The 27,889-nt window shown below is 42.8% G+C and overlaps 1 long non-coding RNA gene across 1 annotated transcript; it reads left to right on the top strand.

Annotated features, from left to right (window-relative positions):
- Window positions 1–902: 902 nt before the first annotated feature.
- Window positions 903–17,771, top strand: LOC125912097 (uncharacterized). The gene is made up of 3 exons (XR_007454612.1): window positions 903–1,320; window positions 15,859–16,009; window positions 16,921–17,771. It is a non-coding gene; the product is annotated as an uncharacterized LOC125912097 (long non-coding RNA).
- Window positions 17,772–27,889: the final 10,118 nt, after the last annotated feature.

Consider the following 27,889-nt stretch of genomic DNA (forward strand, 5'->3'; position numbering starts at 1 on the left):
TCCTTCCACACACTACTCATCATGTCTTTCTGGAGCTTTGTTTACAAGTATTTTGCTCTCCAAGAGCAATAATGACATGTAATTATACTAAGGCTTGGGGCTTTTCCTGGTTGAGTAAAATTTCTGTTATGAGTGTTATTAGGAAAGATAGTAAGAAAGGTTAGCTTTATATATTCACTTGATATACTCTTCCAACCTTTGGGTTCAGGATCTCCCAAAAGTCCCCCAAAGATATTTCATTCTGACTCATGTGTTCTGCTCATTCCACAGAGATTTTATGAGTGGACATCATTGAGGCAGAGCCCTGAGTCAGGAGCCAGAGACCTGTATTCACGTTTTACTTCTGGGAAATCTATAGTATTAGCCACGTCTCCTAAAATCTCTGGGACACCGTTTGCTCTGAAATATTAAGATGATCCCAGATTTCATAATTACATTGTTTCTTTGAGCTTCTTGGAGGGGAAAAAAAAAAGTCATGTTCTGTCTTCCAACTCCTCTCTTCTAGAGGGCTGGGAACATGAGTAAGTGTAACCATATCTGATGTATATTATAACAAGGTAACTGTTTGGGACAAAGCATTCCAAGCAACCTTTTCAGCCTAAGGCCTAATCAGAGATGATCCCTAACAAGGGACAACCCCGTCCCCAAGCTTTTCGTGTCATCTCACACTTGCTCACCCATTTGTCCTCCCTGCTGCCCCACCTCTAACTCTCTGAGCAACCAAATTCCAGTATGTCCAGATCTCCAGTATACATTCAAAATAAGAGTATCATTTCAAAGGAGAAAAAAAAGAGCAGGAAGACTAGATATTTTCAATTCCAAGGGAAATTAAAAGGAACAGATTCCTTCTGCATAATTTTTTTTCTGAGTTGTTAAGATGCCATTCTTATGAGAGAGCCAGCTTGCCTCCACACACCCAAACAACAGCTGATTCCACCTCTCATCTTACTTCCCTTTCCTCATCAGTGAAGGAGGCAGAAGCTTGGCAGCGTAAACCCATACACATTCCCCAAGCCCCAAGTTCCCTCCCAGTCCATTGTGGCAGAGAGTTTCGGCACAGTCCCACCAACTGCCGGATTTGCTTAGATTCTTTATGTGAATTTATTTTTTTTGAATGTACATCTCAAATACAGAGAGAGGGAAGAGGATATATGGACATAACATTGAATTCCGAGACAAAATACCTGGTGTGGCAGCCATGGGGACCGTGTGGCTCAGATCTCCCTTAGCGAAAGAATCTGCCATTCAACTACTGGTGTGCAGGCAGCTGTCAGCCTCCAGCTACATACATCACCTTTGGGATCCATTACAGTGTCAGAGGTAAGTCCCCACTGTCCCCAGGCCTGGTATGGGGGTTAGGGCTTGGCCATTTCTGCTCACTATGAAACTTCTCTACCAGACACTCTGTTCTGGAGCTTTCCATTGGGTTGACTGGAGCTTGGAAGGATCTGCATCATGAGGTTCTCCTTACCCAATTTTGCTTCCTACATCCTTTCCTTTCAGGGGTATCAGAGCCTTCTGTATCCTTTCCTGCTTCCTTCCCCTTTTTCATTCATAGACATTAATACCCAGTGAACCTCTTGCACCCCTAATGTTGCCTCAGCATCTGTTTCCCAGACCGCCTGAATTGACTCAGGTTGGTTCCCAGGGTGGTCTGAAAAAGCAGGCAGTCAGATGGGGTTTGGGAACTGCACTACTCACTGCCTGGCTGGCAGTAAGAACCCCTCCCAGATAGTATGTGGGCTAGATAGTCTGAGACAAGATGGCGACCCAGTTGCTTTCACGGATGGTACAGTGGGAAAATGTTCCTGTGGTGTAACAATTCAGGCATGTGGGGAAGGCAGAGGGGTAGTAGTGAATACAGGGACAGTGGAATTGGCTGGCTGTTATTAAGTTGCATTGAGCCCTGCCAAGAGATAACGAAAAGCTGAGAGCAGTAACCAAACATTGAAAATTAACTGTGAAGGCCAACAGCCTCTTTGATGGGTTACAAAGAGGCCCTTATCTATAGCAGTGGGAGAGCAAAAAAAGCTGAAGACCAAACACAGGATTTAATAGAGTTCCAGGAGGCAGATCTGTAATCAAGGTCAGAGCCTTGGTTGGGAAAACCCAGAACTCTGTAACATGGAATTGGAGGTGTGTAAGTGGTACATCCCAAAATTTTGGCTCTCACACTCCTCTAAACCCTCAGAGCCTTAAGAAGGAGCCCAACCTCCCTATTAAGATCCAGCACTCCCTCCTTGTGAAAAGACACTACAGAGGCCTCTCCCCTGCCAGAATCTGCCCCCACCCCTTCTCCTGACTGCCAAGAACTTACTTAGGGTTAAGTTACAGCATAGTCTAACAGGAACATGCTGGTCCCAATGAGGGAAGAAAGGAACTATACCCCCAGGACTGCATGTGCTGTATAAGAACTTATGCACTCATAAGAACTAGCCAGCATATACTGGTAAGATTTGGGGGGTATCTGTGGGGTTGGTGTTTAAAAAAATTTTTAACGTTTATTTATTATTGAGAAACAGAGAGAGGCAGAGCATGAGCATGGGAGGGGCAGAGAGAAGGGGAGACACAGAATCCGAAGCAGACTCCAGGCTGTCAGCACAGAGCCCCATGCGGGGCTCGAACTCATAAATCGCGAGATCATGACCTGAGCCAAAGTCGGACGCTTAACCGACTGAGCCACCTAGGCGCCCCATCTATGGGGTTGGCGTTTAACCAAGTAGCTGAAATACAAGACTAGATACAGACAGTTTATTCACTGGGGCCCACTCTTGGGATAGAATTTAACTTGCTGGTAAAGACCTGCCTCAGTGGCTCCTAAAAACACGGAGGAGCCTTGGTGAGTGAAGTGCATCTCCCTGGACTGCCATAGCTCGGTGTAGTGGGCACATACTAGAATCAGTTGTTATGAGAGGCCAGAAGCTCTACCACACGATGTTCCATAAAAGGTCTCTAGGAACTCCTTTACCAAGGCCATCAGGAATGTGCTGGAGAAGGTACTACCAGCATCACTGTGAAGCTCTGTGTGGCTTTCTTCTGCAAACCAGAGCTAACAGGAGGAGATACTGTCACAGCTATCTTCTATGGCAACAGAGGTAAAGGAGTCCCAAAGCAATAGAGGCCAAGGGGCAGCACTTAACACTTAACTGCCGAAACCTGGGGGGTTACAATTATCCTAATGACTGGCAAGGTTAGAGTGACAGCCCCAGGAGCATGACACAGAGCTGTGGAGATGGTTAATAGAACACGGCATCCCTGGGGGCAAGATCAAAGCACAGGTATTACTGAATATATGTAATTGAAAGAAATAGACAAGCAGGAACCTAGGGAGGGAAGTCCCAGTAAAAACTCATGATCCCTTTTCTAGCTTGCCAACCTGAGTCAGTTTTCAGATCCAAAATTCATTGGTTAAAGAGGTGGCCAGGCCTCCCAGACTGGCAATACCGTGGTAAGTATGTGCTACAATAATTCCCCAGCCCTTCCAAAAAGGGATCTATGACTCTTTGCTCAAGTGACTGTAAACACAGGAGAGGAGAACAGCCAGGCATTTTGAGGGCTGTTGGTCACAGAACCTGAGTTGACCTTGATATCTGGAGACCCAAAGCATCATCTCACCCACCCTGTTGAGTAGAGCTTATGAAGGCCAGGTAATAAATAGAATCCTGACTAACGTCCAGCTTACAATGGATTCACCCCATCTAGTCAGAAACAGGACTGTTTGGACGTCCTGCAGAACATCACTTTGATCTGTTGATGTCGTCATGCTGATCAGTCAGGATGAGGAGTAGTTTGCATACTCTAAGCCTCAGTAAGACCCATCTGCTCCAGAGAAATGTGGAAGATAATCACAACAAAGATTCGGGGGCCTACCACGTCAAAACCACAGTGAAGTTTTCAGGAGTCCAGTGTTCAAGGGACGTGCCAGGACATCTCCAAAGTAAAAGACAAATTGTTGCATCTTGTATCTCTTACAACAAAGAAGGAATCAGAGAACTTCAGAGGCCTCCTCATATTGTGAAGGCAACACATTCTATTCTAGAAACACTGCTCTGGCCCATACACCAGGTGCCACACAAGATGGCCAGTTCTGAGTGGGGCCTGGGGCAGGAAAGGAGTAGCCCCACTGTCTTAGTTCATGCTGCGAAAACAAAATACCACCATCTGGATGGCTTATAAACAATAAACATTTATTTCTCACAGTTCTAGAGACTAGGAAGTCTAGGATCGTGGTGCCAGTAAGTTTGGGGTTTGGTAACTGCTTCCTGGCACATAGATGGCTCTCTTTTCACTGTGTTCTCCCATGGCAGAAGGAGGAGTGGGCTTTACTTGGTCCTCTTCTTGTAAGGACACTGATCCCATTCCCAAAGGCTCTGCCCTCATGACCTAATTACCTCCCAAAGGCCCCACTTCTAACACCATTATGTTGGGTAGTAAGATTTCAGCATATGAGTTTTGGAGGGATGCAAACATTCAGATCATAGACCCACTTACCATCACTCTCAGTGACCTATTGGGGGATTTTGTGTTTCCTGTTCCTGCAACTCTGAGCTCTGCAGGATTAGAACTTCTAATTCACAAAGGGGCATACTCTTTCCAGAAGGATCCCATTAAATTACAAACCATGGCTGCCACCTAGGCACTCTGGACTCCTTATATATGTACAGGGAGCATAGGGTAGGGCAAGAAACTACTGTGTTATCAGGGGTAATTGACCCTAATCAGGGAAGAGATACGACTGCTCTTACAAAGCTGGGACAGGACAGGGGCACCTGGGTGGTTCAGTAGGTCGAGCGTCCAACTTTGGCTCAGGTCATGATCTCACAGTTCATGAGTTCGAGCCCTGCATCAGGCTCACTGCTGTCAGCGCGGAGCCTGCTTCAGATCCCCTGTCCCCCTCTCTGTCTATGCCCCTCCCCCAGTCACATTCATTCTTTCTCTCTCTCTCTCTCTCTCTCTCTCAAAAATAAATATTAAAAAAAAATTTTTTTAATTAAACAAACAAATCTGGGGCAGGATGGAGGTCCTGGTAACTTACCAGCATCCCAGTAAAGTGGGATGTACCCTACCCGGGCACTCTCGGTCCTCCCTTGCCTAGTTATGACCATGAATGGAAAAGTACAGCAACCCTGGCCTACAAAGGGTCCTCAGACCCCTCAGATCCCTCCGGAATCAGGGTTTGGGCACCAAGTGGCTATACCACTGAGACCAGTAGAGGTGATGGCTGAGGGCGAGGAAGATTTAGAGAGGGGAGGAAGGAAACAAGGAGTACCGGCAGCAGCCCTGGGACTAATAGCAGCGGTGGGGACCGTAGTTTATACCGTCAGCCTCCAAGCTCCTCCTCAGGAGGAGAGGCCCCTGGAACACTTACCAAATGTGCAGGGAGAAGTGAAGCCACAGGACACAACGGGTGGGCTCTAGCAGCCAGGGAGGTGCCCATGTCGATTCCCTCCAAGAGAGTACTTTCTGTTCAGCTGCCAGAAGTGCAGCCTCCCCTCCTTCCAGCTGCGGCACCTTCAGGGTGCACTGTTACATTCGAGTTGCAAGCACACTCTTCCCTGGCAGCCCCAGCCAATGACTGAGTGTGATTGGGTCCTAGCATCCAGCCATTTCCATTCAACATGGCACTCCTGTAACTGGCAGTCTTTGTGCCGATCTCTGTCCTGGGTGGGCTGAGGGTCTGTCACATCTGCATGGTGACTGGAGGTCCCCTTGCCCTGTCCTGCTTCCTCCCTCTTTCACAGGTGTTACCCTTAATAAACTCCTTACATTCCTAACTTTGTCTCAGCATCTTTACCCAAGGACCCAAACTGACACACTCAGGCAATAAAATAATGTTAAACAAAAAAATGAAAACTACATGTATATGTGTGTACACACACACATTACAATCACAAAGTTTTTTTTAATGTTTATTTTTGAGGGGGTGAGGGGTAGAGAGCAAGGCAGACAGAGGATCCAAAGTGGGCTCTGTTCTGACAGCAGAGAGCCTGATGTGGGGCTTGAACTCATGAACCGTGAGATCATGAACTGAGCTGAAGTCGGATGCTTAACTGACTGAGCGACACCCCCAATCACAAAAATTTTGAAAATGTGTATTTATGTAGATGAGACCTGGAAGGAGACATAGAAAAATTAAGCTGGTTGGTCTATTAGAGTGAAAGGATTGTAAATGATTTTTTTTTTATTTGTCCTTCATTGTTGACGTAAGGATAATTATACATTACGCAAAATAAGGAGAAGATAAAGATTTTGGTTCTGTACCTACTTTCTGTCTCTTAAAAGCTGTGGGACTTTGGGTAACTGAGTTTTTTGTTTCCTTGTCTATAAAATAAGGATAAGAATTGTGAAAATAAAATGAGATTAAGAATATGAACACATTTTGCTACTGTACAACACGGTAAAGTTGCAAAGTATTTTTTCTAAGTTTATTTATTTTTAAGTAATCTCTAAAACTAATGTGAGGCTCACACTCAATGACCCCAGGATCAAGAAGTCACACGCTCCCCCAACGGAGCCAGCCAGGCGCCCTGGTACCTTTTTATTAGAGGCCAGGGTCCCTGATATAAAGAAGCTGGTCAGTCAGTGTGTTTGCTGAATTTCTATGGCTGCTGTAACCAATTACCACAAATTTGCCATCTTACGGGCTGGAGATCAGAAATCTTAAAATCAAATTGTCAGCAGGGCTGCATTCCTTCTAGGAGCTCTTGGGAGAATCTGTGTCCTTGTCTTTTCCAGCTTCTAGAAGCTGTCTGTACTCTGGCTCATGGCGCCTTCCTCCATCTTCAAAGCCAGCAATGCAACATCTTCAAGCCTCTCTCCCACTTCCTGGCTGCCTCTTCTGTTGTCACAGCTCTTCCACTGACCTGATCCTCCTTCCTCCATCTCAGAAGGACACCTGTGATTACAGGGGGCCCACCTGGCTAATCCAGGTACTTCCCCATCTTTGAGTCCCCATCCCTAACTTAATTGCATCTGCAAAGTCCCTTTTGCCATGCAAGGTAGTATATTTTAGGGGCTCCAAGGATGAAGACGTGACCACCTTTGGGAAGCCGTTATTCCACATTATTGCGGTGATACAGGGGAGAACACAGGAGGTGACATCCCTGTTCCCATGGAGATTCTCTTCTAGTGTAGGAGAGATAGAAACTAATTGGTAAGATGCTGATACATGCTATGAAGAAAATTTTAAAGGGGTGTCATGATGGTGACTAGGTATAGAGAATGGTTGGAGAAGTCTCTCTGAGGAGGTAGCATTTGAGCCAAAACCTGAAGAATTAGAAGGCAATTACTGGCACCCTTGCATCCAGGGCCCCCCTGGAATCCTGCAGAGATTTTTGGTAAATTTGGCACCTGTTTAGGAAATGAGTTGGCTACTTATGAATGTACTCTATTAAGGAGACCAGTTCCAATGCACAAAGTAAATACTGACTTGTCATCCCTGCCCCGGGGATTTTAGTTTCTAGCCTGTCTGAATTGGAAGTCAAGATCAAGAACCAACTCTGCCTCTTTAGGATTAAGAATCTAGGGGCGCCTGGGTGGCTTAGTCGGTTAAGCGTCCGACTTCAGCTCAGGTCACCATCTCACGATCCGGGAGTTCGAGCCCCGCATCGGGCTCTGGGCTGATGGCTCAGAGCCTGGAGCCTGTTTCAGATTCTGTGTCTCCCTCTCTCTCTGCCCCTCCCCCATTCATGCTCTGTCTCTCTCTGTCTCAAAAATAAATAAACGTTAAAAAAAATTATATATATAAAAAAAAAGGATTAAGAATCTAGCACTGTTTCACGCATATCATCTGGCATAAAAGCCCTAAGACTACACTGGATGACAGAGACCAATTGGGAGTAATTTAAATCCTTAGCCACTTAAATTTGAATTTCCAAAAGCTTTTCAGAGAAGTTTAAAGTGGATGGGCCTCAGCAAGAGTCTCATTCCTCACTGAATCCTGGGGACAGGGACACCAGGTGCTGGGTCCATCCATTCAGTGAATTGTACTGGTGTCTCTCAAGTTCTGTAATGCCTCAGGAGAACTAAGAAATGAGACCTTGGGACCAGCAGATTAGCAGAGCAACTGATTCCCTAGGAGAAAAACATCTTTCTTTCTAGGCTGTAAAAGGGAAGGTTTTCTGTATATTGATGGGGACAAGGAGAGCACGGTCTTAAGGAGGGAGTCAGCCAGTTAAATAAAGTACAAAAAGAACACAACATTCTCACAGCAGCTAACTGAAGAGTTTTCTCCCCAGTTCTCTGCCTCTTATCTCATCCGCGCCCCCTCCCCTCCCCACTAGGAAGTGGCTACTTTATCCTGGTGTGTGGCTACTTTATCCTACAATCATACTCGTTGTATCTTGTCTCCCTGGTTGTCTTTTGTTTTTTCCAAAGTAATTATTTTATTTCAAAATGAGTTTCTCTTTGGGGCGCCTGGGTAGCTCAGTCGGTTGTCAGTTGAGGTCGGACTTCGGCTCAGGTCATGATCTCACAGTGAGTTCAAGTGCGTGGCTGGCTCTGTGCTGACAGTTCAGAGCCTGGAGCCTGCTTCAGATTCTGTGTCTCTCTCTCTCTCTGCCCCTCCCCCGCTTGTGTGACCCCCCCCTTCAAAAATAAACATTTAAAAAAGTGACTTTCTCTTTGATTGCAAAGATAAATTAGATGAATTGATATATACAAGCAAGCATGTACAAATTAACATACACAACTTTGTAATTATAAAAATTTTTCTATGAGATTCTTTCCCTTTTCTAAACAGCTTTATTGAAGTATAATTGACATACAGTAAACTGCCTAAATGTAAATGTACAATTTGACAGTTTTGAGATACCTATATCCATAAAATCCTTACTGCAGTCAAGACAATGAACATATCTATCCACCAGAAATTGGTGGTAGGTGGGGGTGGGGTGGGGGTGGAAATGTTCTCCTTGGGTTTTAATCTCTTGTTATCAGCTCATGAATTTGTGCTCTGAATAATGAGATGAGATGAATCATTCATAAAACTTCTTTTCTACAAAGGCGGGCAGAAAGAAAAACAACTTCCCACCCTCTTGGCAGGTGACCAGTGGTTCATTAACCTAAATCATGTCACTGCACTGTCAGTTCCCTTTCTTCATTGTGCACAGGACTCAGCTGGAATGCAAAGGGCTGGGAAAAGAGCCCAGGTGGTGTCCCAGGCCAGCTCGTGGCTGCCCTGGATGGAACCAGGATCCTTTTGCCCTCAGTTCCCTGCCCAGCCTGCCCTCCTGCAGTCCATCTTCACTGGGTACCATGTCTCCCAGCCCAGGAGCTTGCTTCAGGCACGAGTTCCTTATCTACCTCCAGCTCCTCACTCCTCCCTGTGGTCTAACAGGGAGACATACATATATTCATTTATCCTTCATTCTAAAGCCAGTCTCTCTAGTATCTAGACGATTCCTCTTCTTCTCAACTCTTCAGCAATGTTTATTGAACACCTACCAGGTGCCAGGCACCGTGCTAGGCTTCTGGAATAGTGCAGAAATCAAAACAGATTTCTGCTTTCAGAAGCTGCCTTCAGGAGCTTATATCCTAGTGAAGCAGGGAAACCACAAGAACCTAACTTCCACCAATTTCCCCTTCCCTCCATCATCTTCAATAATTCCCTCCCTGAGTTTCTTTCCTTCTGCCCTGAAAAATGGATAGGAGAACCATAGCCCCTTCTCTTTGTAACTTGTAGCTATAACACTATTTCTTTCCTTTCTCTACATCAGTGCCTGTGTCAGTTTAAACCCAATGGTTCCAAGTCCCTTTGTTCCTCCTCTACAGTTGAACTCAGAAACTGATGACCTTTTTCTTGGTGCCCCTTCTACTGAATGTGTCTTGTTCCTCTGCTTCCTACTCTTCCACAATTGCCCCCCACCCCCGTGGGTTTCCACACCACTGCTCCAGTGCCTCCCTTGTCTCCATCACAGGTACTCCTGCCCAGTCCCCTAACCACAGGCGAGGCTCTCTCTCCTGTGCCCGTGACTCTTCTCCCTCACTCCCATGCCTTCTACTGACACCTGCAAAAGCAGATAACTCACATCTCTATTTGAAATCCTGACTTCTTCATGATCTCACGGTTTGTGAGATCAAGCCCTGTGTCAGACTCTGCGCTGACAGCTCGAAGCCTATTTGGGATTCTCTCTCTCCCTCTCTGCCCCTCCCCCGCTGATGCGTGCTTTCTCTCTTTCTCTCTCCCTCTCTCTCTCTCAAAATAAATTAATTAATTTAAAAAAATACTTAAGGGGCACCTGGGTGGCTCAGTCAGTTAAGTGTCGGACTTTGCTTGGGTCATGATCTTGCAGTTTGTGGGTTTGAGCCCTGTGTTGGGCTCTCTGCTGTCAGCGTGGAGTCTGCTTTGGATCCTCTGTCTCCCTCTCTCTCTGCCCCTACCCCGCTCTTGTGCTCTCTCTCTCAAAAATAAATAAACATTAAAACAAAAACAAGAATCGTATTTAAATGCTGACCTCTTATTGGTGTACAAAACCTGTATTTCTAACTTCCTCTAGGACTTCTGCACTTGTACATCTCACCTTTATTTCAGACGCATGCAAACGAGGCACCTTAACTTCCCCAGTTCACACCAGCTCTCCTTCTCAACTTCCTTGTCTTTACTAATTACACTCCTCAGTGTCTCCTTCCAGTATTGCTTAGAACCATACCAGAGATTAGCTACCAAAAAACCCATCCAGCTAGACTAATTGAGGGTGTAAACAAACACACACAAATAAGCCAATTTTAGAGGAATATGTGTGTGGGGGGGGGGGGGTGAGGATCCGAACCTCTGCTTTCTCTAGAAAGCAACCTTTTACTTCAAAGGAAGACTTACCTTCAATACCTTGACATCAGAGGGCAAAGGAGGAATGCACAGGGCACTGAAATGAATGTACGGGGGAGACAGGAATGCCTGAGAGCCTCGGGGAAAGGGGTTCGAGGCATGAGGGAGAGAAGAGATGACAGTCTACAGTCAGCCGTTTGCTAATTCTGTGTCCTGGGCAGAGCTGGCTCCAAGAGGGTTTTGCTCGCATTAGTCAGTGAATTGTTGTGGGGTGGCAGTGATAAAAAGCAGGAAACTCAACTGTCACAGCCAAGAGGAGCCTAAGTAGACATTACGAATAGATATGATATGTTATCCTGGATGGGGTCCTGAAACTGAAACAGAATATGAGACCAAACACCAAGGAAATCTGAGTAAAGCATGAACTTTAGTTAATAATGACGCAGCACTATTGGCTCATCAATTGTGATAAATGTACCACACTAATATAAGATGTTAATAATAGGGGGTGCCTGAGTAGCTCAGTCTGTTAAGCATCTGACTCTTGGTTTCAGCTCAGGTCGTGATCTCTCAGTTTGTGAGTTCGAGCCCTGTGTCAGGCTCCCAGGCTGTCAGCGCAGAGCCCACTTTGGATCCTCTGTCTCCCTCTCTCTCTGCCCCTCCTCTCTCTCTCTCTGTCTCTCTGTCTCTCTCTTGCTCCCTCTCTCTCTCTCAAAAATAAATAAACATTAAAAAAGAAAACGAAAAATCTTTTTAAAAAGATGTTAATAATAGGGAAAACTGGGTGTAGGGCATATAAGAACACTTACTCTTATAGTATTTACTATTTTTGCAATGTTTCTGTAAATCTGAAGCAATTCTTAAATTGTTTATTTAAAAAAAAAAAACAAAACAAAACAGCATCACCTGGCAGCCTCTGTCAGTAAAACAATGTGACTCTTGATCTCACTGTTGTGATTTCAAGCCTCATGTTGAGGGTAGAGTTTATTTTTAAAAATAAATAATAAAAAAAATACACTAGCATGCTCTCTCTCTCTCCCTCTCTCTCAAAATAAAAGTGGGGGGGAGTACCTGGGTGGCTCAGTTGGTTAAGCATTGGCTTCTTGATTTCACCTCAGGTCATGATCTCATGGTTTGTGGGACTGAGCCCTGCCTCGGGCTCCACACAGACAGCACACAGCCTGCTTGGGATTCTCTGTTTCCTTTTTTCTCTGCCTGTCTCCTGATCTCACTCTCTCTCTTAAAATAAAATTAAATTAAAATAAAATAAAATAAAATAAAATAAAATAAAATAAAAATAAAAATAAAAGCAGTAAACTCTAATAAATTCTTGATTTTGAAACTTTGGCTCCCTAGGCTTTCGGGGAAGGGCCTATTGTTTGGAGGACCCCCACTGGAAGAGCCTAGAAAGAACATTGTTACTAGTGTCCAAACCTGGAAACACCCATCTTCATCTCCCAGGCTCCCGACATCAAAATTGTCATTGGGGAATCTGGGTGGCTCAGTCAGTTAGGCATCCAATTGTGGCTCAGGTCATGATCTCGTGGTTTGTGATTTTGAGCCCACATCAGGTTCTGTGCTGATAGCTTAGAGCCTGGAGCCTGCTTCAGATTTTGTCTCTCTCTCTCTGCCCCTAACCCACTTGTACTCTGTCTCTGTCTCTCTCAAAAATAAATAAACATTAAAAAAAAAATTTAATTGTCATCAAGTGCTGTTGATTGAAATTTAAAATATCTCTCATTTGCAAGGTTCTCAACCTACATGTCCATCAAGAGGTGAATGAATAAGGAAGATGTGATATATACATAAAGTGGAATATTATGAAGCCATAAAAAGGATGAGACCTTGACATTTGGGACAACATGAATGAACCTAGAGGGTATTATGCTGAGTGAAATAAGAAAGACAGAGGGGGCCTGGTTGTAATTTGGGGCCCCACGTTGGCTGTAGAGATTACTTAAAAATAAAATATTTTTTAAAAAATTTCTACAAAGAAGTTAAATAAGAAATAAGTCAGAGAAAGAGATATCTTATAATTTCACTTATATGCAGAATCTATAAAACAATACAAATGGGGGTATCTGGCTGGCTTAATCTGTGGAGAGTGGGACTTTTGATCTTGGAGTTGTGAGTTTGAGCTATACTTAAAAAATGAAATCTTTAAAAAATAAAATAAAAAACAAATAAACAAAATAAAACAGAAACACTTTCATAAATACAGAGAACAAACTGGTGGTTGCCAGTGGGGAAAAGTGAGGAGATGGGAGAAATAGGGGAAGGGGATTAAGAAGTAGTCCCCCCCAAAATGCTTCAAATAGAATCAAAAGACTCATAAGTCAGAGATAATAACTCATACATAAGCAAAGAGCTAGTTAATTTATATAAAGAAATACTAAAGACAAACAACTTAATAGGAAAATGAACAAAAGAGAGCAACAGGCAATTCACAAAAAGAGAAAAAGAAAAATGACTAATACATTGGGGTGCCTGGGTGGCTCAGTTTGTTAAGTGTCCAACTTCGGCTCAGGTCACGATCTCACAGTTCATGAGTTTGAGCCCTGCGTTGTTGGGCTCTGAGCTATCAGCCTGGAGCCTGCTTTGGATTCTGTGTCTTCCTCTCTTTCTGCGCCTCCCCTGCTCATGCTCTGTCTCTCTCTGTCTCAAAAATAAATAAAACATTAAATTAAAAAAAAATGATTAAACATAAATATGTAGAAAACATGCTCAACTTCACACATGATTAAATAAATGCAAATCAAAACAACTACAACAATCAGATTGGCAAATTTTTTAAATTTGGAGATTTACTGATTTGGCAAGCTGTGAGAAAAGAGACATGCCCAGATCTTCTTGCTAGGAGTGAAAATCAGTACAAACTTTTTGGAGAGCAAGAAGGCAATAAAGATCATTATTTGAAATACAGTGTATCCTTTGGCTTAGAGCAGTGCTACTACAGACAGTGTCTGAATGTAATTTCAAGATATGGCGTTTGTGTTCATATATAGTATATAGGTATATATATATGCACAATGAATGCAGCTATGTGCCACTGTACAGGTCATATGGCCATGAAGCTGGTCCTTTCTCCAAACACAGTCCATCCTCATTATTTGTGGGTTCTGTATTTGTCAACTTGCCTACTCGCTGAAAGTTACTTGTAGCCCCCAATCAATACTCATAACACTTTCATGGTCATCCACAGATGTGGGCAGAGCAGCAATCTGAATCACAGGACAGGTTGATTCCCAGCTGAGCCCCAAAACAGCAATGCTCTGCCTTCTTCTAGTTCTGATCCAACAAACAAGTGTCCTACTCATGGTCTTTGTAGTATCATGTTTTTCACATGGTTTTGGTGTTTTCTGTTGGTGATTTCACTGTTTAAAATGCCCTTCCCCCAGCCGTCGTGCTGAAGGGCTGTCTAGTGTTCCCAAGCACAAGAAAGCTTCAATGTGCTTTCCAGAGAAAATATGCATTAGATAAGTTCCTTTCAGGCATGAGTCATAGTGCTGTTGGGCATGAGTTCAACATTAATGAATCAACAATACATATTAAATAAGGTGTCTTTTTTTTTTTAAATAAGGTGTCTTTAAACAGAAACACATAAATACAAAATAATGTATTGATCAGTTGTAAATGTTATGATCAGAAACTCTCAAGAACCCAACCCTGTGTTTCCCCCAGGAGCGACAGTGTGGTATTTGCTAATTCAGTGCTGGAGGCAACTTTACAGAACATAACCACCAGGAAAAATAGCCCACTGTTCTATGCAGGTATATGCTTAAAACTTATTTGAAGTACATGAGAAACCTTTAAGTGTGGTTATCTTTGTAAAGCCAGACTAAAGATGGCAAAGACAAGGGAAACTTCTGCTTTTCATTTTATACCTTAATGTCCTATTTAATTTTTTTTAAACTCTAAGCATATCTTACTCTTTTACTTTCTGAAATGAAATTTAAAACCAGATATTTCACAAATTCCCCTCATCTCCTCATGTCAGTGCAAGATTAAATCAGGTCTTCACCACCTCAAGCCAGAATTATTATAACTACCTCCTAACTATCCTTTCTTCTCTTGGTCTTCTCTCTTCTCCAGTCTTTCCAGAAAACCACTGCCAGATGAATCTTCCCAAAACACCACTTTCATCATGTCATTTCCCTCTGAAAAAATGTCAACAATGATCTGTTGTCTCTTACAGTCTTTCAGAATCCTATACAATCTGGTGTTGACCTGACCTCTTCCTGCCCCCCAATTCCAATTCTATTGCCCTGCTGTCTCTTCTCGTTCCCCACCACCTGCCCCTGTACCATGCCAGTTTCTGCCTCCACTCCTTCGCCTGGATCTGGCCACACCTCTGTCTTCCCAAATCCTGCCCACTCCTTATAGTCTTACTACCTCAGTGAAGCCCTTCTTAATTTCTTTTTTCTTATCATTTTTCCCATTTCTGAATTCTTACAGAGGTAAGCCACACAATGCGTGTTTCACTTATATGTTATCTAGAAATCTCTAATTATAGATATTTATTTATTTATTTTAAAAGCACTGAATCACTTATTAGGAGCCTGATAGTATTCTAATTACCTTAGAAATATTACCTCATTTAATCTTCATGATGATCCTATGAGGTAGGTAGCATTATCACTCCTATTTTAAGTATAGAAACTGAAACACCGAGAAGTTAAATAAGTTACCCAAGGTCACACAGTGACAGAACCACCATTCACACCCACACAGCTTGACTCTAGAGTCATGCTCTTAACCATATACAATCCTGCCTGCTGATTGTTCAAATGGATGTATTATATGATGAATTCCTTGAGGGAGGGGGCTATACCTTCCATTTCTTCTCTTGAGAGACTCTTATCATACTTTAGAAAGTCTTATCAACCTCCTGGAGTTTTCTGGGCCTCATTTTTATGGTAGGCTGACACGCCTAGCTCTGAGGATGGACTTGGGACTTAGGAATTGAGCTAAGTAAGGTTCCCTTGAACTTGTTAACTGCCTTCCTTCCTCTTGAATGCCCCATCTTTCTCCCACAGATGGGCTAAGCTAAGCCCTCTGCTGACCTGAGCCTTCCTCTCTGGCTTCCTCCCCAGTCTTGTCAAAGCTCAGAGAGAGTTCTGTGACAACAAGAAGGCAAGATGGATGTTGGTTCCCTTAGGAAGACTTGAAAAGTCACAAGGGGTCACAAAAGAGCAAAAGGCAGGATTTCATTCGTCCATCTGGCCAGGAGATGAGGCCTAACAGGTAGGAAGGGACTGGAATATTAATGGCCTTGTGGGATTTTTATGAGAGAAGTCTAACTCAAGCCCATAAGTGATGGGGGATCATGGAAGAGTATCACGACAAGGTTCACATTAGATGGGGGTGAGAGATGTGCGGCTGGGAGTAGAAACTTCTGTTAGGAGGTTATTTTGATAGTTTAAGAAAGGATGAACTAAGGCATGGCTGGGAGAATGGAAAGAAAAGAGTGTGAGAGAAATGAGCACAGTAAATAAAGATAACACTTCCCCTTGTGGCCTTCACAGCCACATCCTTCTGGATTGTAAGTAATTCCAATGGCTGGCATTGGACAAACTAAGACAATACACCTCCCATTACTCAGCCTCACTGGAGGACTTAGTTCTCTCTCTTCCATTTCACACTTTAGGCTGTGTTTCCGGGTGTGTGAGCTAAGAGTGCCAGAGACTTCTAATGCTCACCAACATCTCTGTTCTCCCCTTGTCTTTTTGCATATAGCTAGGCCACATTTCTAACCTTCACTATGGTTAGACATGACTATGAGACGAAGTTCTAGCTGAAGGAGTATGAAGGGAAGTATTGTGTACTCATGCTTCTCAGACCATATTGGTTTTTTTTCCTTCTAATTCATTGTAGACCAAAACTTTTGTAAAATACACTACAAACAGTTACTGGAAAAAAATGAAATTTTAAAGCAAAGACATTTTAAAAAGACATAAATTGAGCCCCAATTCAGCAGACATAAAATCATTCAATCAAAACACTTATAAAACTTTCTAAAGGCTTACTTTCCATTTCTGTACTTACCTTGTCATACCCCAGTAACTGCACCAAACTGGTACCAGTCCAAAAGGCCTATTTTGAGGGGTGTACTATACTTCTAGGCCCACAAAACTTCCCATGTGTGTTCTTCCAAGCCTTTTGCAGGCCTTCATTAATTTGGGTTCCTACACGGCTGCATGGAGGAGAGCTGCTCTGACATCCAAGGAACAAGAAATGAACAATTGGGGGCGTCTGGCTGGCTCAGTTGGTAAAGTATCAACTCTTGATCTCGGGGTTGTGGGTTCAAGCCCCAGGTTGGATGTAGAGATAACTTAAAAATAAAAATCTTTATTTTTAAATAAAAATCTTGAGAAAGAAAGAGAGAAAGAGAAAAAGAAAGGTGGGGGAGAAGGATAAAGAAAGAAACGATTATATTTGGGCCATTTTCCTTACTTGGGTCTATTGGTTGTAGCAGTTACTCTAACTAATACATGCTTCTACTTTTTCCCTCATGAGAGTAATTCTGTTCAGAAAGACATTCTCAGTACACCTTTGTAGCGAGAAGGTAGGAACAACGTGCTGGGATGGAATGTGGTACACAGAGTTTGTATGTTCATAGAACAATGGTCAAAGGTCGGGAAATTTGTTTCCGTTTGCAGAGATACCTTAATACTAAAGTTTTTTGATTTGGAGTTTTTCAAAATTGAGTGTAGTTGACACACGATGAGTAGTAAAGTATTCCTATAGTCAGTCCTCACTCTGCAGGATCTCATTTCTGCATGAAATCCCATTTTGGAAAAAGTTGAAGAGCTCCTCTTAGATTCAAATATTAAAATGGCATAATTTTTTAAAATGTGTTATTTATTTTTGAGAGTGCAAGCAGGAGCCAGGGGGAGCAGAGAGAGAGGGGGACAGAGGATCTGAAGTGGGCTCTGCGCTGACAGCAGCAAGCCCAACATGGGGCTCAAACTCACAAACCGCCATTAGATCATGACCTGAGCCAAAGTTGGACACTCAACCGACTGAGCCACCCAGATGCCCCTAAAATGGTATCATTAAAAAAATTTTTTTTTACTTATTTAAGTAATCCCTACACCCATCATGGGGCTCAAACTTACAACCCCATGATCAAGAGCCACACGCTTGGGGCGCTTGGGTGGCAGAGTCCAACTTCGGCTCAGGTCATGATCTCGCGGTCAGTGAATTCGAGCTCTGTGTCAGGCTCTGTGCTGACAGCTCAGAGCCTGGAGCCTGCTTCGGATTCTGTGTTTCCGTCTCTCTCTGCCCCTCCCTTGCTCGAGCTCTGTCTCTCTCTCTCAAAAATAAATAAACATTAAAAAAAAAAGGTGGCACACTCCTCTGACCGAGTCACCCAGGCACCCCATTAAAATGGTACAGTAGAAAGATGTGCCTTGTATGTAATATCTATTCAACAAGTGTTTGCTGATTCTGAATCTGAACACCAAACCTTTTTGGAAAGGGGTCTTTTCTGTACAGAAACATGTTTTCGAAGATGAGACCCTCCCTCATTTGTCTTGTGTTGCTGTCTACTGTGGCTCTGTGATGGAAGTACTTCTTGAGTTATCACCTCTCTCACCGGAGGTAAGAAGAGTGTGGACACCTGGCAGACTTGTCTATATCGGAGACATTATTTCACTTTCCCAGAAGTAAAAGGGAACAGCCCATATGCCTGGGTTGGCTGTTCCTTCAAACAAGAGAACTGGTCCTCCAAAGGAAGTATGCAAATTTAAGGAAACTATAAGCTCTCAGCACCTTGAAGGTTTATTTAATTAGGGGTTTCCTTTATTTCTTGACCTCCGAAGATACTGAATAATTAATTTACCTCACTGTCCTTACTGCTAGGAGGCAACGGCAGTCTACCTAAAAGAGGTACCATCGTGGGCAAGTGGGGTTTTTCTGACTTGTTTTAAATCAGTAGGTGATCCTGTGTAAGTAGCTGCACCATTTTCTCCTTTACAAAATGTGAAAGGGGATTGTTTTCCTCCCAGAAGGAGAAGGTAATACGTATTTTTCTTTAGAAGTCTCTAATCTACAAGAAGAGTTAACTGAAGACCATGCTGAAATAAAAAGCACTTGAATTTTTAAGTGAGAACTTGAACCACAGAAGTAAATAACTATAGCACAAAATTTTAATCCCATTTAAATTCTATCTAAACCCATTTAAATTCTACTAAAGCAGGAAGAAGAGGGGCACTTGGCTGGCTCCGTCAGTAGAGCATTAGACTCTTGATCTCTGGGTGTTGAGTTCAAGCCACACATTCCGTGGGGCACGGAGAAGGATGCAGAGAAGCGCAGAGAATTGTAGGATTTGGGGACCTTTATACCTTACACTTGTTTCTTCATAGCTTTTCTTACATTTAGTTGAAATCACCTGTTTACTCACCTGTATTTCCCTCTAGACCCCGACTGTACCATATGGTAACCACTGGCCACATGTGGCTTTTGAGCACCTAAAACGTGGCGAATGCAATGTTCTAAGTATAAAATACACACCAAATTAGAAAAACCTGATTCTGAAGAACATAAACTATTTTATTAATATTTTATATATAGGTCACGGGGCACCTGGCTGGCTCAGTCAGAAGAGCATGTGACTCTTGATTTCGGGATGGGGAGCTCAAACCTCATGTTGAATGTAAAGATTACTAAAAATAATAATAAACTTTTTTTTAACGTTTATTTATTTTTGAGACAGAGAGAGACAGATCATGACTGGGGGAGGGTCAGAGAGAGAGGGAGACACAGAATCTGAAACAGGCTCCAGGCTCCAAGCTGTCAGCACAGAGCCCGACGCGGGGCTCGAACCCACGAACCATGAGATCATGACCTGAGCCGAAGTTGGACAGTTAACTGACTGAGCCACCCAGGCGCCCCAATAATAAACTATTTAAAAAATAATAATTTCTATGTCGGGCACATAGCAAGATAATAATATTTTAGATATATTTGATGAAATAAAATATAGTATTAAAATTAATTTTACTGGTCTCTTTTAAATTGCTTAATGTGGCTATTAAAAATTTTTAAATACCCAAGTGGCTCAAATTATATTCCTATTGAGCACCACTATTATAGACTATAAGAACTGAGGCATCTCCAAGGCCTAGCACTTAATAAATATGTGTTGAATGAATGTGTTATATTCAGCCACAGCATATTCAATTTCAGACTATAGCTATATATTAACAATGATGGTTTGCAGCTTCAATGCTGGCTGCCATTTTTGACAATGTTGATTTCACTGTTGCCTGGAAAAGAATGTATACCATTTCTATACCAGCTAGACCCAAACATTGCCCATAATTTGGTCAAAACTTTTAGACTATTTCTGCAATTCATCTACTTGTCTCGAACATTCCAGGGATATTTGTCTCCTTATAGTTCACTTTTCAGCTCTGGAAACTGAGTGGCACAGGTCTGGCTTGATAACTGAGGACCATCTTCAGGTATGCATTCCAAAAGCAACGACTAAAACATGAAATGTAGCACCTACTCATCAGAATCTGTGAAGGTCTTCTGAAGTTGTGCTTTCATTTTCACCAAGTAGTTCAGCACGTCACCAAAGTCTAGGCTTCTATTGAGCTCAGATGCTTGAGCAAAAGAAAACGAGCATGGGATCCAGCCGACTTCATTGTCAGGGCCAGATAGAGTTGAACACTTGCATGTCTTTGAACACATCAGCACTGCCCTTGTATTATTCCCCTGAAGCTTTACATGCGCTGTGCTCAGCTGTCATGTCACATCAACAGGAAATAATAATTTTATGACCCAGTAGGGGTCTGGCATGTTTTATCTCTCAGAACCTTTTTAATTAATTCACTAAAGTCTTTAAGGAAACAGCTCAGTAAATCTCTTCAAGTCTCCACTGCTTCGCAGTCTGACAGCATTCAAGTAACCCCATCTCCACATTCTGTTTTCACCTTTTCCAAACATACTAAAAACTCAGTATAGCTAAGGGCAGAAACACAGAAAATTCAGTCAGCGCCTTTATTGAATCATGTGACTTGCGGAGCTTCCAGCCGTCACTCTCCTAATGAATGATGTAATGGAAGCCAGGGCCCACTAATCGCTTTTGACATGAATAACTTGAATAATGCATAGAAACCTTTTTCCCTCTGATCTGTGTCAAGTGAGTTTAATGTTTCCATATTTAAACAAACTTCTCAAGTTCCATACTGACAAGAGGTTAGGCCCTATTTGTTAACTACGTAATTTTTTTCCCCTGAAAATTTGAAGTGGTCTACATTCCAAGGTCAGGAGAGTCCAAATCTGGTAAAAGGGCTGCAGGACGGATACCTCCACCCCAAGCTTCAGTGATGAAATGAAGTCATTGTGCTAGAGGGCTCCCATCCTGGTATGTACTATACTACATGCATAGTATGGGACATGGCATGTTCATTCATTTGACCAATATTTATTGATTGCCATGTGCAAAGCACTTTGGAGAATATGGAGATAAACAATACTAACAGTTGTCATTTAATGAGTCCCTATTATATCTCAAACCCCTTAAAATGCACAACACTATAAGGAGATTAACTCCATTTTACTGAAGAATAAAACAGGATTCTCACATTTAAGCAGTTTACGTTTCACAAAGATTTCTGATACATAGCATGGTATAGACTATATGTAAATGAAATCCAAAATGCTATTTCTAATGAAATTAACAGGTATGTCAGATTGTTTAACCTGTAGTGCCCAACAGCATCCTAAACTAAGTACTCCCCAAATGTCTGTTGACCATGCCAACCAAGAAGAGAGAGAGAGACAGGCCGTTTTCTGTCTACACTAAGAACAAAGGATACTTAAAATGCATGTAGCAATAAAACAAAATTCCTTAAATCTGAATAAGAAGAAACTAGGTAAAGTACCTACCATCGAGGTTTTTAAAAAATAATCTGAATTAACCCGGGCTGACCTAGGTATAATTTTACCCACTTAAAAAAGAGACATGTATTAAAATGAAGTAAAACAAAAACTCAGTCTTCACCCATGGAAATATTCATTACTTACCAGGGTGATGTTTGGGGGAGTTAACCTCCATTTGCCAAAATTACCATCACAACAAAATCTAATTCTAAGTGTCAGGTGAGGGCAGAAGACAAAGCCTTGGAAAACCTGATCTTGAGGCCTTTCCAAATGTAACTTACATCTAAATTAATAAGAGAGACAACAAGGAAGTAGGAAGAACTCTATTTTTTAAGTCACATTTTAATTTTTTCTCCAGGTCACCTCATTTTCTACACTCTCAATATGGCTCCCTGAACACAGTCTGGGGCCAAGAGATCAACGATGACAAAAAGAAATGATCAATAAGAAAAGGCGGCTCTCGGCGACCGGGGACTAAGTCTCCGAGGGGCGGTGGGGAGGACCTCGGCCCGATCCTCGCTCTCCGGCCGCCAGCGCCCCCTCCCGGCAGGCGGGCGCACAGCAGCGGCGCACAGGCCGACGCTGCCCTTCCCGGGACTTCAGGTCTTTCTCTCCGCTCCCCGCCCGGCCGCTCCCGCCGCCGGCGCCCCCTCGGCACGCGCCGCCTCGTCCAGTCTTACAGGCCTGTCGCGGCTCGGCCATCCCGGCCCACGCAGCCCACGCACTCGCACGCCCAGCACCCCTTTCCCCCTGAAAAGTTTCTGGACGGTGAGGACTATTTTCTTCTACTGTAACCTTCCACCAAACTGGAGGGAAAAGTTAACCCGAGGCCCGGGAAGGGCCGCGCGGCAGGGGGCCCCCGAGGGAGCACGGCCTTGGGAGAGATGTCCCTTGTGCCTGGCAAGGAATAGTTGTGCTCCCAAACCAGAGTTGTGTGTTGGGTTAGGTGTAAAAGGTGAGCGGTGGTGCTACATATTTAAGATGGAGATTTAAAACAATTAATATAGATTGCACCAGACAAATGGTTCTTGTCTTCAGACCTTGCAGTTCCTTGCATAGATTCTCATGTCTGTCTTACACGGAAGCAAGGTTCCCCTGGGAACAACCTCTTAACTCCTAGAGACAAAAGGCAAGCCTTGAGACCGTTCCTTGGGGCAGTCTGCTGAATTCTACTGCATTCTGGAGAGTAAACAACCTATAGAAATATTTAGTGATTAGGAAAATCCACTAGACCTGTATTTTTCAAACTGCGAGTGGCAAAATCAGTTCGACGAGAATATTAGGGAAGGAGAGACTAGGCGAGTAGGGGAGGGAGGGAAGAAAGGAAAGAACCCAGAATAAAAGAATAGAAAAGTATCACATAGTAAGGAACAATATGCTTTCATGAAACCTGTGTTGTAAGAGAATACTGTGTGTGTTTGCATGTACCAGGCCGAAATGTAGAATAATTTCTTAGTGGCTTGGTGTCAAAAAATGTTTGAAAGCCTCTGCACTAGACAGTCTGATTTATGCCTCTATACTTATCTCATTTTAAAGAACGCAGCCTTTAATTATCTCTCTTGCTTATCTTCACATCTCAGCATCTGCTATTATTTGTGAATAATTTATCTTCTTAAAGCTATTATTTCAGTAAAGAAAGCTATAACTTAAAATATGAAAGCAGTTCTGTCAAGCTCCCCTTTCTCTACGGCCCCTCTTCTACTCTGTAACCTGGGCTTATGGCTACATTCCAAATGTGTCTGAAGACCCTGTCTCCAGTGCAGTCGCAAGAAGCCTGGGTTGCTGGGATATTATGTAATCAAATACTCCCCATATCTATTTTTTTTAATTTATATTTATTTTAAAATATGTATTTTTTCTTTTTTCCCTTATTGCTTATGTTTAAAGTTGTATATCCTGTATAGATAATATGAAAGGCTGTACTGCTTGAATTTGACTTTGTCCCTTCTCAGCATAGGGAAAACTCTTTTGTGCTAACCAAGGCTGTGGTCTGTGACTGAATTTTATATCTTTACTACTCTGTTGCCCACATTACACACACTTCATTCATTCATTCATTCATTTCTGCCATTTTCATTAGTTCAATATTTGTATCAGAAGTCCCATAGGTGTGTGTGTGTGTGTGTGTGTGTGTGTGTGTGTGTGTGTGGCTAAGGGTGCTGATGGTAGGAAAATACTCCTCATAGTCAATAGTAAGCCACTGGCCCAGTAACAACAACAACAATAAATTATAATAATAAATATTACAGTTACATTAATAGCTGACATTGACTCAACACTTTTCTCTGCTAAGCATCTTATGTGCTTAAATTCTAACCCTGTTTCACAGTTGAAGACCCTAAGCTTAAACAAAGCTAGTTAGAGCTTGGCATGATTCTTCAACCACTGCCATGCTCTCCTTTCACTTTTTTTCGCTGACTCTCTGAACATTGGACCTGAACATTTTCCCCCAAAGACCTCCTGCCTATAAGGCAGTTGTGACATCAGTGAGATAGTTTATGTTCCTTGAAGTCATGCCTTGTTAACTTGCCTCTGAAGTGCACAAGGCACACTCCACCAAGCTTGCCTACCAGGCAGGAGGGGTCATTGCAAACACAGGCTAAGGAAGGAGAGCCCCTGGGTAAAACATTCTGGAAGCTTTACACAGATGTGCCTTGGAAGAGAGAAAAGCAAATACTGGGAACTTATTTAACCGGTTCTATTTCCTCTACATGTTCATCATGGGTCAGGGATGCTATTCAGCTGGTTGTGAACATCTTGAGTATCACCCCTGGCAATAAATCTCAGAATTTGACCTGTGGGGGTAATGGGGCGATTGTTGGAGATCTATTAAGGAGAGGAACAGGGGAGGAGAGAATTTTAGTGCAATTAGAAAAGTAATATTTTGAATAACAGTGTGCTTTTCTTGTTCCTTTATGAATAAATGACTTTATCCCTTGTTGACCCTTGACATCCATCTGCTTGGGGGGAGATAAGGACTTGTTACAGAAGGAATGGGGGGGTGGCAAGGCACCTGGGTGGCTCAGTCGGTTGAGCTTATGACTTTGGCTTGGCTGGGATCATGATCTCACAGCTCGTGAGTTTGAGCCCTGCATCCGGCTCTATGCTGACAGCTTAGAGCCTAGAGCCTGCTTTGAGTTCTGTATCTCCCTCTCTCTCTGCTCCTCCCCCGCTCATGCTCTGTCTCTCTCTCTCTCTCTCTCTCTCTCTCTCTCCTTCAAAAATAAATAAAAACATTTCTAAAAAAATTTTTTAAAGAAAAAATAAAGAAGGAATGGGGGGGATCCTGAGATATTCAGCTTTTGACATTCAACATAGAATTTTATAGCAAGGCAAGAAGTTTCTAAGCCAGGTTAGTGGCTTGAAAGGAGATTTCCTAAATTCCTTTCAAGATTAAAAAAAAATGTCTGCTAACTCCCTGAAAATCCCAGCTTGGAGGACTTAACTCAGGAAGGTCTCTCAAAGGGTATGACTCCCAGGCCATGATGTCTGCTGCTCCGTGGTGAAAGGACACGGAGTCGGGAAGGCAGGGAAGCCTGTGTTTGTTGGACCTAGGGGATAACGGAAAGAGCGAGCTGGAGAGAGAATAAGGGGGGGAAGGGAAATGTCCATCCCAATGTCTCCTTTCCAGGTTTCTATCTAGAGATGATGTGGTGAGTCACACCTGGAGGGAATAGCAGGGACCTGCTCCCATTTGGGCCCCTGTGAGGAAACACAGGATGCTCTACATCTTTCTCTGGCATAGCACATCAGGTAAAAGTGTAGTCAGGACAGAGAGCTGAGGGGAGGCTGAGATAGAGCCACAAGCCTGAGCAACTAAAGGAAAGCCAGCTCACAAGTTATATCCACATGATCTGAACTTTTCAGCTGCAAACACCAGCAGGGCTGGCAGCAGCCAGGTGGGGATGGGAAACTGCTCCAAAGGCCAGAGGAGTCAGAAAACACTGACTGCCCTTAGGGGTCTCTTGGATCCTCTCCTTTGGCATACAATGGCCTAAGTTGTGCTTGCTCCCTGAGCCACTTGGAAAAAGACTGGGGAGAAGAGCAAAGGTCTGAGAATACTGAGAAAACCAAGTGTTCTTTTTCTAAAGAGAATGAGTGTTACCTACAAGGATTGTTTCCATTATTTGATGAGACTTAACTTTCTTTTTTGCTCCTCTTTAATTTATTCTAGTGAGATAATTGTGAAATATTTAAGAACCACTAGAAAGAAGTAATACAAGGAACTGATGTACCTACCGCTCAGCATAAAAAAGAAAACATTACCAATACAGTTGAAAATTCCACTGTGTACCACTCCGCAAAGGCCACTTTTATTAGTTCAAAAACAGAAAGTTACTGATATTAGATTGTTTTTTTACCCTACAAAAAACCCTCCAGCGATTTTATATGATTCAATCTGATATTTTATCTGAACTTTATGGGTTTGATCAGTACGTTGCTCATTCTGTTGCGCTCTTAGAATGCCCTCCTTCCTTTCCCTCATTTATTCACATTCTACTCATGCTTTAAGACAAGATCTGAGCCCCACTCCTTTCAAGAAGCTTTCTCTGAAGACTTGAGCCTGCATTGTGCTTTCCTTTCTCTTTCCAGAAGATGCTGTGTGTCTCACACCGTTAGCATTGTTTGTATGTTCTATTCTGTAACTGGACCACACAACTTTGCACTTGGTAATATTGTTACCTGTTATGTTGTTTTGTTCATTAAAATATGGAAGAAATAATAGGCTTTTATTAAATATCTGGCTGGTTAAAGATAATAAACTACTCATTTCTTGGAAATTATTACTTCTAGCAGTTTTATAAAAGTTGCTTTTTTCCAAGACCCAAACTATTTAGAAGAGATACCTTAAGGTGAGAAATCTGGGAAAGAATCAGAATGTAGTCAAATTTTATCATGTCCCATAAAACACTTACATTATGGTATAGGATATCTTTTTTTTTAAGTTTATTTATTTATTTTGAGAGAGAGACAGCACGAGTGGGGGCGGGGCCAGAGAGAAGGGGAGAAAGCGAATCCCAAGCAGGCTCTGCACTGCCAGAGCAGGGCCCGACGTGGGGCTTGATCCCACAAACCATGAGATCATGACCTGAGCCAAAACCAAGAGTCAGATGCTTAACCAACTGAGCCACTCAGGTGCCCCTATGGTATAGGATATCTTAAGAACTAATAACAAAAGCCACCATTTATGGAGTAATATAAGTCAAGTACCATCCTCAGATTTTATATATTATACTTCTAATGCAATAACCCTCCAAAGCAGGTAATAACAAAGTCTATCCAGTTAGCCATATTGACTCCCATTCTTAGTCATAAAAGTGTTCTGTGGTAATTTATTTTTTTTATCTAATCTTATACCAATGTATTAGTATAATTAGGCTATGCTAAATTAACAGGTTTATCCTAGAATCTCAGTGGCTTAGCACAATAAAGGTTTGCTGTTGTTGTTCTGGTAAAGTCCAGGGTATTTTGGGCAACTCATGAGTTCAGCTCTCCTTCCTGGTGTGACTCAGGGATCTAGGCTGCTTCCATCTTGTTCTACGATCTCACTAAATGGGAAGAAAGGAGCCACACCAGTCTTTAATTGCTTTGGACCAAGAGTAGCCCATCACTTAAACTCCTATCTCCATTTGCCAGGACCCAATCTTGAGACCCTACCTAATACAGCTGCAAGGGAAGCTGGGAAATGTAGAGAACACATGACTATTCAGTGAGTGACAGCCAGTGAATCAGGTGAAGTCAGCCAGGCATCCCAGAAGGGCCAGTGTATTTGTCCACATGGTGAACTGGAGATAACCTCCTCAATTCCAATGGTATTAATTCAACTGGCTGAGGTAGCTAGCCCATCTGGTCATCTTTTGAGTCTTAGGGTTCCAGAACTTTCTCAGATATTGAAGAATATCTTGGGCAAAGATAAAGGAAAAAACAATAATGGCAATAATAATAATAAATGCTGAATAATGATAACTAATAATAAGAAAGAGAATAAGCACGCAGTTTGGGGGCACACATGTTCATATGATTACTGAGAAATATATAACTTCTCCAGAAAAAAGAGGGAGTGAAGGATCTTTTCCAATGGGCTCAAGGCCTGAGGTTCTTCCCCTGGGGTTAATACAGAAGCACATGAATGAGTTTCAAGTCTGAAAGTATTTGCAAAATGTTATGTGCAAATGTGCATTTTTCAGAGGGAGCTAATCCATAGCTTTCATAGAGGTTTTCAAGGGATCC

This window comes from Panthera uncia, assembly GCF_023721935.1.
Source record: "Panthera uncia isolate 11264 chromosome C1 unlocalized genomic scaffold, Puncia_PCG_1.0 HiC_scaffold_4, whole genome shotgun sequence".
Taxonomy (NCBI): Eukaryota; Metazoa; Chordata; class Mammalia; order Carnivora; family Felidae; genus Panthera; species Panthera uncia.